This window comes from Cyprinus carpio, chromosome B3, assembly GCF_018340385.1.
Source record: "Cyprinus carpio isolate SPL01 chromosome B3, ASM1834038v1, whole genome shotgun sequence".
Classification (NCBI taxonomy): domain Eukaryota; kingdom Metazoa; phylum Chordata; class Actinopteri; order Cypriniformes; family Cyprinidae; genus Cyprinus; species Cyprinus carpio.
The window spans coordinates 27,184,395-27,196,314 of record NC_056599.1 but is presented as its reverse complement, the minus strand read 5'-3'; positions in this window follow the sequence as shown (position 1 = coordinate 27,196,314).

Sequence of the window (11,920 nt, the reverse complement as noted above, 5' to 3'; positions counted from 1 at the left end):
TTTGAGCCATATTACGTACTTGAGCCGTATTGTTTCAGTGATCCAGAACAACATAACATATTAAAATAAGCTTCAAGCATGTGCTGTAAGGGAACTGTAGGCATATCCGAGACCATAAAGGTCACTTTCAGTCCTTCCAAGACTGAACCTCTGAAAACCAGTCACAGACAGTGAATCCATCATTCGAGTACTCTGAATACTCTCTGTCAGGCACAGCAAAGTCTCTCTAAGCAGACAATGGAAGACAGTGAGCTTAGAAAAATGAACTAATTCATAAGGAGTTCCAGTTCCTGGGGGCAATTTAAATTGGTTTTCTCCTTCACTGGGACCTGATGTCTTAGGAAGCAAAAGTGAAGAAGAAAATATGGAGGCCAACATCAGTTCAGCAGAACAAAATGTGAGACAAGCAGCCAAAAAAACAAAAAAAGCACCAACAGAATCACACCAACTTGCAAAACAAGAATCAAAAAACACAAAAAAAGGGAAAAAAAATAGTTTTCAATTAAAATAGAGTCATGGATGAATTCAGTCCATGTTATTCCTAATAAATCAATCAAGACTGACCATGTTTGCAAAAGAAAAAGCATGTATTTTCAATTCTGGACTTTACACAGAAGATAAGAGAACATAGACATCGATGTCAGCCACAACTGACTGCTTTAACAAGCGTGTGTTTGTGTGAAAACGGCACTGATGACAGTCTGTAGTGGACGAAACTGATATTATGATAGTGGATTATGTGTGTGTATTTTTTATGTTTATGCATGCAACGTGTGTGGGTTGTCTCAGTTTGAAGGCACATGAGTGACATCATTACTTTTCAAAATAGTAACTGCAAATGAACTCAATATTCCAATGCCAACAAATAAGCACACAAACACACACACACACACAGTGTCATCACCACCTAAAGCCTGCAATCTCAGGTTAGGGTTACCATAGCAACCAAAAGAGATAATGGCCATATAGTTGGGCTCATGCCGCAGGGCGTGTGTGTGTGTGTGTAAGAGAAAGAGATGTCTGTGTCAGAAAGTCACTGACACTAAGTGCATGATGGCTAGTCATCTTCTATTATAATACATAAACCTGCTACACCCTCAGCACTGATCTGAACAATGAACGAGTGAATATTAAGGGATTTATTTTACAGATATTGATAGGAAAGGAACAGTGACATCCATATAATAAGTAAATTTTGGCATGAATCTAAAGCTTTTAAACAAGACTGTAAATAACATTTAATGTTTAATGCCACATCACTGACGGTTACTGACTTGCATTGATCTATTATTATACATGGTCAAACCGTCTAGTGTTGAGTTAAACAGACACTAAATACTAACATAGTCTTATAGTGATTAAAGTTGCCATCAGTCTCTAACACGAGATTCTGCTGGGACGCCTGGCACTTACTAAATGATGCATTACTTCTTAATGTCTTACTGTCAATATATCATTGATACATTTGTGCAAGGAGGATGAGGTACCTTAAAGCAATAGATCTCAACTGCTGGGTCGTGATCCAAAAATGAGTCACAGTCTGTTCCGACAGGGTCAACGTCAGCAGGGGGAACAAAAGACAAACTGCAAAAAAAAAAAAAAAAAAAAAAAAGAAAAAAAAAAAAAGCATGCACGAAAAAAATGTTATTAAAAATAATTTTAGATTAGATGAAAAACATACACTTAAAAAACTTAGAAATGAAAATTAGAAATGTTGCCTTGGTAGCTAACATAAATAAATTAAAGTACAAAATATTGTTATTACTAAAACTCTGAAATAACAAATAAATAAAAAAATAATTTAAAAATAGTAAAAATTACAAAAGCACGTAAAAATACTAAAATCTAAACTAAAAATAAAATGAAAAGTACAAATATAAAAGAAAAGCTCATTTAAAATATACATAAATACTGTAATCGTATATAAATAATACTAAAATAACATTGGTTTAATATGAATTTTTAAAAGGGACCATAAAACACTGACCATGTCTTTTGTTGTGGTTGTCAAACGTTGCATTTGCAACAGATTTATTTTTTTTTTTTTTTTTTAGCAAAAAATGTGTTCCCAACTATATGCAGGGTGAAAGAAATTGCAGCATAGATTACATTTAACAAAAATACAGTTTAAAACCATAGTTTGTGCTGACCTAAAAGTGTTTTGCATTATGAGTTAATGGCTGCTGAGAGCATGAAACAATTGAAATTCAAATGAAATCAAACACTCTAACTTTAAATAATACTGCAAAACCAGCTAAAAAGCAATGCTACAAAAGTACACTAGGTTACAAAAGGGATCAGGGTATCAAGGGATCAAAAATAGCTCTTTGAGGTAACAACTGCAGGTTAAAAACTATACTGCAAAACCAGCTAAAAAGCAATGCTTTAAGTCTTAAGGTGTTTGTGATTGATACTGTCTCTAGTTAGATATGAAATGAGATAAAGAGCAAAAAAAAAAAAAAAGACTCGTTTAGAAGCGGAAGGCTAATGTATCTAAATTCCTCTTCACAACAACCTTCAATTAATTAATTTTTTCTCATCCAGAATTGAACAGATTTAATAAGGAGTAAGTGCGAAGACATACGCAGCTCAGATAGAAGACATTGAGCTAAATGTTTTACTTGATATCTTAGAGCCAAATGCACTCATAATAAATGAATCTGTCTTGTTTTTCCTCCCTCTCTTTCTCTCATCTTGTTTCTCAATGCCCCCACAGTGACAGGGCTTTTAAAAATAGCCGCTCTTCCTCCTGATTACGGCACGCGTCTTGATTAATTACAGTGTTTGAGGTGTTACTGTGGGGTGGGTGCGATCGTTGTGGGAGAGAGCATTGAAATGAGTGAGAGAACAGGAGAGTGGGAGCACACTGAAGGGAATATGCAGCACTTTCATTAAACTCTCACGCATGCCTCCAAAAGTTTGCTGCTGTTTGCCGCAAAGCACTCATTGGTTCAAAAGACTGGCCCAATGCGGTGGGTCCAAAAGTCTGACAATCTGGGATTCAAGATCAAATTTAAACCTGGAAATAAAAACTACTGCTACTTAATTTTTCCAATTACACTTTGAAACATATTCTCCTGTATCAGCAATTATTTTAGTGGTTTTCTTCTGTTATGCATGAATTCAAAGGAATATTTCACCCCAAAATTGAAAATCTGCTGAAAATTTACTTTCAGGCAATGGCTTGAATTTAGAAATATCTTGTTAAATTTGTTTCTTATATACATCCAGCTTTTCACTTCGCAAGATGTTAACTGACATGGAGTCGTGTGGATTAATTCTGGATTATTGTGATGGTTTTTATCAGATGTTTGGATTCTGACGGCACCCATTCACTGCAGAGGATCCTGTGATATATGCTCTGATGAAGAAACAAACTTGTCTACATCTTAGATGGCCTGAGAAAATTTGCAACATAGCCAATGTTTATTTATGGGTGAAATATTCCTTTAAATCATGAACACTAGTGAGCAAGGGCTGCCACATATCCAATGTCTTACTCATCTTAACTTTTACCACAGCTTTCTTATTTTCATTATTTTTAACAATGGATTTGAACACACACCAGTGCACTCAGGAACACACTGCATTTACAACAGCTTTACCACAGAAGTGTGCTGGACAGAACAGTCCTGAATCAAAAACAATTACCTCATAAGTGATGACAGGCATGCGTTTTAATTTGTTTGCTATTACTTTTCCACATTGATACTGCTAATAATTAATAACCACCATATAAAAAAAACAACCAAAAAAATAATGATGAAATAAGTAGCCTACCCGTCAAAAGTGTGACCATTTTTTTCAATGATCCCAATTCAATTCATTTCTCCTCTCGCCTTCCTTGGAAGAAAAAAGTCATATTGAAATGACGTGAGGGTAAATAATGACAGATTTTCATTTTTGGGTGAACTAAAAATTAAAATCCATCATCAAAATTTACTGTTCCTTCATACAGTAGCTTACTTGTAAACACCTTTTTTGAGACATTAGGGCTCCACTTGTTATTTATTTTGTCAAAGCAATTATATAGTGCCACCTAGTGGATATTTTGGGTACTTCAAAGCACTAATATCCATTGTAAGTGATTATAGTTCTGTAAATATATTTAATTTGACAAATATATCTTTCCATAAGTATACAATACCATTAAAACAGAAGGTCAAACAAAAGCATTTGTCAGTTATGCACTCAAAATTTAAGTTTTATAGGTCAAATGTACAGCAGTGCCCCATTGTGAGTGCATTTTTGCATTACCAAGTGTGCTAACTGATTACACTCTGAGCTTTAAAAAAAGAGCTTTTAAAAAAGAATTTATATATATATATATATAATATATATATATATATATATATATATATATATATATATATATATAGTCTTTTAAAGTGCTTTTTATCATTGTTCACATTATTACATAGTGTTCATAGCTGAATCCTGATAACAAAAACGCATTGCATTCACACCTGGTGTTGAATGTGTTCAAATAAGACCCAGCTGTGATCCAATCACAGAAAATCCTAATGCCAAGTGCAAGGGGGCTAAAGTATAAGGCCTATAAGGTCTATACAAATCATTCTTTCTTTCTTTCTTTCTTTCTTTCTTTCTTTCTTTCTTTCTTTCTTTCTTTCGTTATATAGCACAATTTAATGCAACACATGTTGCCCAAAGTGTCTTACAATCACAGACTTGTCGACACAGTCAAAACTAAATAGCTATTAAAAAAACAACCAAAGTCACATAGCCAAGACCCATCATAAAAACTCTCGGTTAAAAGATATGATTTCAGCATGGATTTAGATGCAGGTAGTGATTAAGCCGATCTATATCAGAGTTTTGTTTCATTATAAACATATTGATGACCCCAGGATCCAATCAACAAGAAGGTTAACATCAAAGAAAAGATTATAAATAAAAAAACACGTATTTCACATAATAATGAGACAGCAAACTATCATCATGATTACAGAAGTGTATTCATAAAATTATCATGACTCACATCATCTTTAAAAAAAGTGGAAGAAGATGAGAGGGATGATGGAGAAAGCAAGAGCAAGGGAAAATGAGAGAGGAGGCTGACTGAGCCTCCATCAATCAGAGAAAGAATGAGGGGTATGGGACGAATCCAGGCTCGCTGCTCGTTGTGTAATTGCCGATCCAGTCCTGATATTCAGACACCCTGTTATATAGAGCAGGATAACTAGGTGCACCACAAGAATCAAAATAGACCGTGACTCCAGACTGAATCCATATGGAGCCCTGCCTAGTGACCAATGAACTTCCAGCATCTCCCTACAGACACATACACTTTATATTTACACTTCTACAGTAACAGAAGTGATGCAGTAATGTGTACAGAGACACAGAAGATGAAGCAAGAATGAGATAGCAGATCTAGTCTCTCAGTTTTTATAGAGAAAGACATGCATTTTAGATAAACAGTGTGCTGATGAAATGAATGACTGATGTTTTACCTCACATGGGGCTTTCTCTCCTTCATCTAAAAATCCAGCACACATCAAGCTGTCTGTAATGATGCCTTCATAGGCATCACTACATTCAATGTTACCCCAACAGGGGCCTCCACTTCCTTCAGTATGTCAGGAAGCTTGATTTCTATCACACAAAATAAAGATACAGATCAGTGGAAACATCATTAGAGGCATCATGTTGCTCCAGAATTTTAGAACCTTGATTGGGTGTAATTTTGAAGTAACGTTCCTCACCTTCATTTAGGCCCCATCCAGTGACCCAACTCTCTGTACCAGCAGCAAATACACTACCACCAGCAGCCAGACAGACTGGCTTCATGTAATCAGTGAAAGTCACAGAAAAGAACAGAGCTGGAGCATTGCTATACTGCTGTCAAGTTTGTTATATTTAGGATGTTTGATGACTTTAATCACTGTCATGGATATCTCATGTGGGTTTGGTGTGTTTGAGTAGTGTGATGGTCGGGGGCTGTTTTGCTGCTTCAGGACCTGGAAGACTTGCTGTTATAAATGGAACCATGAATTCTGCTTTTTTACAAAAAAAAAAAAAAGGAGAATGTCCGGCCATCTGTTTGTGACCTCAAGCTGAAGCGAACTTGGGTTCTGAAGCAGGACAATGATCCAAAACACACCAGCAAGTCCACCTCTGAATGGCTGAAGAAAAACAGAATGAAGACTTTGGAGCGGCCTAGTCAAAGTCCTGACCTGAATCCTATTGAGATGCTGTGGCATGATCTTAACAAGGCGTTTCATGCTCGAAAACCCTGCAATGTGGCTGAATTATAACAATTCTGCATAGATGAGTGGACCAAAATTCCTCCACAGCGCTGGAAAAGACTCATTGCAAGTTATGGCAAAAACTTGATTGCAGTTGTTGTTGCTGAGGGTGTCCCAACCAGTTATTAGGTTTAGGGGGCAAACACTTTCACACAGGGCCATTTAGTTTGGGATTTAGTTTTCCCTTAATAATAAAAACCTTCATTTAAAAACTGCATGTTTTTTCCCTGTATTATAGAGGTCAAGTGAGCTAAAAAAAATATAAAAAAATGAGAGAGACTTGGTTATGTCGTTAATAATCTCATTAATGTGGCGCTGACTTGTACGGCATGAAAGAATATTTATAAAAATCCTTATTCTTGTTTTTAAGAAAGCCCTACATAATCCAGCCCCGGGGTACAGTATGGTGGTGTCAGTATACACTCCTTCCAGATCCCTAAAATCAGAAAAACATCACCTTCCCTGTGTTATTAAGACTAAATATAAATTTAAGGGGTATTAAAAGCATAAACATTTGTGTTTTTTCTTAGAAAATGACAGATTGTTTTGCTTAATTCACGGCTGGTATCGTGTAGTTTTCTGAAGCTGCATTGAAACTGCAGTTTGGACCATAGTCCACTATATGGAAAAAAAAATCTGTTTTCCTCAAAACCCATCATTTCTTTTCGACTGAAGAAAGACATGAACAAAAACATCTTGGATGACATAGGGATGAGTAAACTATTAGGAAATTTTATTCTGGAAGTAAACTTATCTTTAATATAACAGGGAGAAGACAAGGCGTTCAAGAATGTGATTTTTGTAAAAGCTTTTCAAAGTTTACTTTTATATGCGTTTTTTTTATATGAGAGACAGGAATGACAGGGTAGCAGAGTTGGGAACGGGATGAGAACAGGACCTCACAAACCAGAAATTGAACTCATGTTACTCGCATACATCATGAGCACTGACCAGTGGCCACGGCTCTGACTTTGTGAATGCTTTTTTTAAAAACTGTACACCCCTATTGTAAAGTATTCAAATGAGTGTACATGATCAAGTAAAAAAACAGCATAAAGACAAGGGAAAAATGTAAATAATAATTGTTTTTATTTGCTACATAAACGGTTTTATACATTTGGGACACTTAACACATTTTAAATGCTAACGCTGTTGCTGATGCACGTTTAGCCAAATTTCTGTTTCCATATGGCAGTCGCCATACCCTGTCTGTTTGTTGCCATACCCAAGCTGATCGCCACTGCATTTCCCGCTATTAAAGGAGATTTTGTTTTTATAATACTACTAGCTTTAACACAAGGTCTGAATTTCTACAATTAGAGCTAACATGTAATCAGATGTCTTCCTTGAAAACAAGCACTTATCATTTACTATGCTGTAACAAAATAAAAAAAAGTTAGATTTTAGACATTGTAAAATCGACATCCCAGTACAGCTATTTACATAAAGTCAAAGTGCACTTCTGGGACAAGGAAGAGGGTATGTAAAACAAATTCAATACATGTTTTATTTCCAAACTACACAAACCTTATTATACACATTTGAGATACTTAAATATAAAGTACAAACTAACAATTGTAAAACACACAAATAGAGAGAACAAACTTACAATAAAGAAATCCAAAAGCATCCAACAATAACAGGATGTACATCTTACCAATGTACCAATTGATTCTTTAGAACACGTTTAACTCTTTTTTCCATAGTGAATTAAAGAGTTGGTAAATTTTATGGAACGCACTGTATAATGATGAAACAGATTTTAGGGAAAGGCACTTGTCACCTAGTCACTCTCTCCGTCATCACTGATGATTCCCTGCAGGTTGGCCCAGGCAGCTCCTCTCTTGCGCCCTGTGTTTCTGTGGCTCTCTCCACTATCAGAGTCTGAGTCCACAACACGTTTATAGGCAGAAGGGGGAGGAGAGACATTCTGTGCAGGGGGCCATGCCGCTGCAGCTGCTCTTCTTTTGGGACGTCCTGATGAACAAAGTTTCCCATTTCATTAGGATTAAACAAACTAAAATCACATTTTTGCAACTCTCAGATTTCTCTGCATTAAAATTTTTTGACCTTGAATTTAAATGTATCTACAGTAGTGTGTGATTACAAATTCATAAATCCCTCTTAGATCTACTGATCCTATATCCTGACATACAATCACCCGAAAAACTAAGGTGAAGATTTATGGTAAAGTTGATGACATCAGATGAATGATTCGTTTAAAGTCAACTCTTACAGCTGACGACTTTGCAGTTTTCTTCACAAATAAGACAAGAACCATCAGCGACCAATTCTCCACACCGCAGACTGAGGATAACTTCACAACGACTAATGCACACTCTCTCTCCTCCTTCTCTCCACTCTCAGAGATGGACGTTTCCAAACTTATCCTGTCCAGTCATCCTACTACTTGCCCACTGGATCCGATCCCCACTCACCTCCTTCAATCGATTTCTTCTTCAGTTATACCTTCACTTACTCACATTATCAACTCCTCTCTTCACTCTGGAACATTTCCCTCAGCATTTAAGCAGGCTCGGGTAAGCCCACTGCTGAAGAAACCATCTCTAAATCCAGCACTTCTAGAAAAACTACAGACCGGTATCCATTCTTCCATTCATTGCAAAGACACTTGAACGAGCTGTGTTCAACCAGCTCTCTATGTTTCTTGTACAGAACAACCTCCTGGACAGCAACCAATCTGGCTTCAAAAGCGGCCACTCAAACTGAGACTGCCCTGCTCTTGGTTACTGAAGCCCTGCGACTGACAAGAGCAGCTTCAAAATCCTCAGTACTCATTTTGCTGGACCTGTCTGCTGCTTTTTTGACACCGTTAATCACCAGATTCTCCTGTCCACCCTCAGAAAGATGGGCATCTCTGGAACCGCACTCCAGTGGCTTAACTCCTACCTTTCTGATAGATCCTTCATGGTGTCTTGGAGGGGTGAAGGTCTCTAAGTCACAACAACTTGCTACTGGGGTTCATCAAGGCTCAGTACTTGGACCACTTCTCCTCTCCATGTACATGATGTCATTAGGATGTCATTCAGAAGCATGGCTTTTCTTATCACTGCTACGCTGATGACACTCAACTCTACTTCTCATTCCAACCAGATGACCCGACGGTAGTTGCTCGCATTTCAGCCTGTCTGAGTGACATTTCTAGCTGGATGAATGACTATCACCTTCAGCTCAACCTTAGTAAGACTGAACTGCTGGTGGTTCCAGCTAACCCATTGCTTCATCTCAACTTCTCTATACAGCTGGGTTCATCAACCATAACTCCTTCCAGGACAGCCAGAAACCTAGGAGTTGTGATCGATCATCAGTTAAGCTTCACAGACCATATTGCTACAATGACTCATTTCTGCAGATTTGCCTTATACAACATTAGGAAAATTAGACCCTTCCTGTCAGAGCAAGCCACCCAACTTCTTGTCCAAGCTCTTGTTCTCTCCAGACTGGACTATTGTAATGCTCTCCTGGCGGGCCTTCCTGCATGTACTATCAAGCCTCTGCAACTGATCCAGAATGCAGCAGCGAGGGTTGTCTTCAATGAGCCAAAAACAGCTCATGTTACTCCTCTCCTCATCAGGTTACACTGGCTACCAGTAGCCGCTCACATCAAATTCAAGGTACTGATGCTTGCCTACAAGACGACCACTGGCACGGCACCCAACATACCTAAGCTCATTAGTTCATCTTATTACGCCCTCCAGAAGTTTGCGCTCTGCAAGTAAATGACGCCTTGTGGTGCCATCCCAAAGAGGTTCAAAATCACTCTCACAGACCTTTTCCTGGACTGAGCCCATCTGGTGGAATGACCTCCCGATCTCAATTCGAACAGCTGAGTCTTTACTCATTTTCAAAAAAACATCTAAAGACTCATCTTTTTTGCCTGCACTTAACCAACTAATACTAGTACTTACCTTTTCTTTTCTTGTCTATCATATTCTTAAAAAAAAAAAACTCTGGCTACGTGTTCTGTACTAGACTAACTGAGACTTGTCATAGCACTTGTATACCATTGTTGTTCAAAATCCTCAGTATCCTCAGAAAGTGTCCTCGCTGGTGCCGATACAGGATGGCTGCCTCCGTGACGTGCTCTGCAGTTGTTTTTGTGTTTTTGTTAGTTTGTCCTGTCTTTAGTTATATTCCTGCAATCAGTTTCACCAGGGATGAATTGCTGGACATTCGGCACCACACATCTCCCGATATATTACCGGTTTTTGACTATTCTGATGTTTTGCTGGACATTCTTGTCAGCGGAGTAGCTGCGCTGATCACACGCTTCAGGAGGAAGCGAAGACGGGGAAAAAGAGCTGACGCGCTCGTGAGACTCAGAAAACGCGGATTTCGAACGCCGTTGCCTAGCATCCATCTGGCAAATCTCCGCTCTCTACCCAACAAAACGGACAAAAACTCCTTCTGCTCTCTCGGACAAATAAGGATTTCTCACACTCTGCTGCTCTGTGTTTCACGGAAACTTGGCTGCATGATGCTATTCCGGACAGCGCGCTCCATCTGCCGGGCTTTCAGCTGTTCAGGGCGGACCGCGACGCAGAATCAACGGGGAAATCGCGCGGCGGCGGGACGTGCTTTTACATCAATGAACGGTGGTGTACAGATGTAACTGTGTTAAAAAAGATGTGCTGCTCAGATCTCGAAACACTCTTCATTAACTGCAAGCCGTTCTATTCGCCGCGGGAGTTTCACTCGTTCATTCTGGTGAGTGTTTACATCCCTCCGCAAGCACACGTAAGCCTGACTTTACAGAAACTCGCTGATCAGATCACAGAGACAGAACAACAACACCCGGACTCCATTTTAATCATTCTTTGGGACTTTAATAAAGCCAATCTCTCCCGTGAACTGCCAAAATACAGACAGCATGTTACATGTCCCCCCAGAGAGACAGTAATATATTGGATCACTGTTACAAGTGATGTGATGTCTGTACAATAAAGGATGCATATCACTCTGTTCCACAAGCAGCTCTTGGGACATTCTGATCACTGTCTGGTTTATCTTATACCGACCTACAGGCAGAAACTAAAATCAGCTAAACCTGTAGTAAGGACTGTAAAAAGATGGACTAATGAAGCAGAGCAGGATTTACAATCTTGTTTTGACCTCACTGATTGGAGTGTTTTTGAAGCTTCTGCCACCGACCTGGACGAACTCACAGAGACTGTAACATCTTATATCAGTTTCTGTGAGGATATGTGTATTCCTACCAGGACTCAACTAATTTACAACAATGACAAAACCGTGGTTCACAGCAAAACTCAGTCAGCTCCGTCAGGCCAAAGAAGATGCTTACAGGAAGGGGGACAATGTCTTGTATAAACAGGCTAAATACACACTGGAAAAGGAGATCAAAAGGTGGCAAAGAGGAATTATTCTGAAAAATAAGGACTCAGTTCACTTCCAACGACTCAGCATCAGTGTGGAAAAGTCTGAAAGAGATCACCAATTACAAGACACCATCCCCCAGCACTGTGGGAGAATCAACGACTGGCAGACGATCTGAACGAGTTTTACTGCAGGTTTGAAAGAAGAACACCCATCACCTGCCCTGAACGCCTCTCCACACAACCGTTCACACGTCCTGAACACCTCTCCAAACACCCATGAATGCCTCTCCAAAC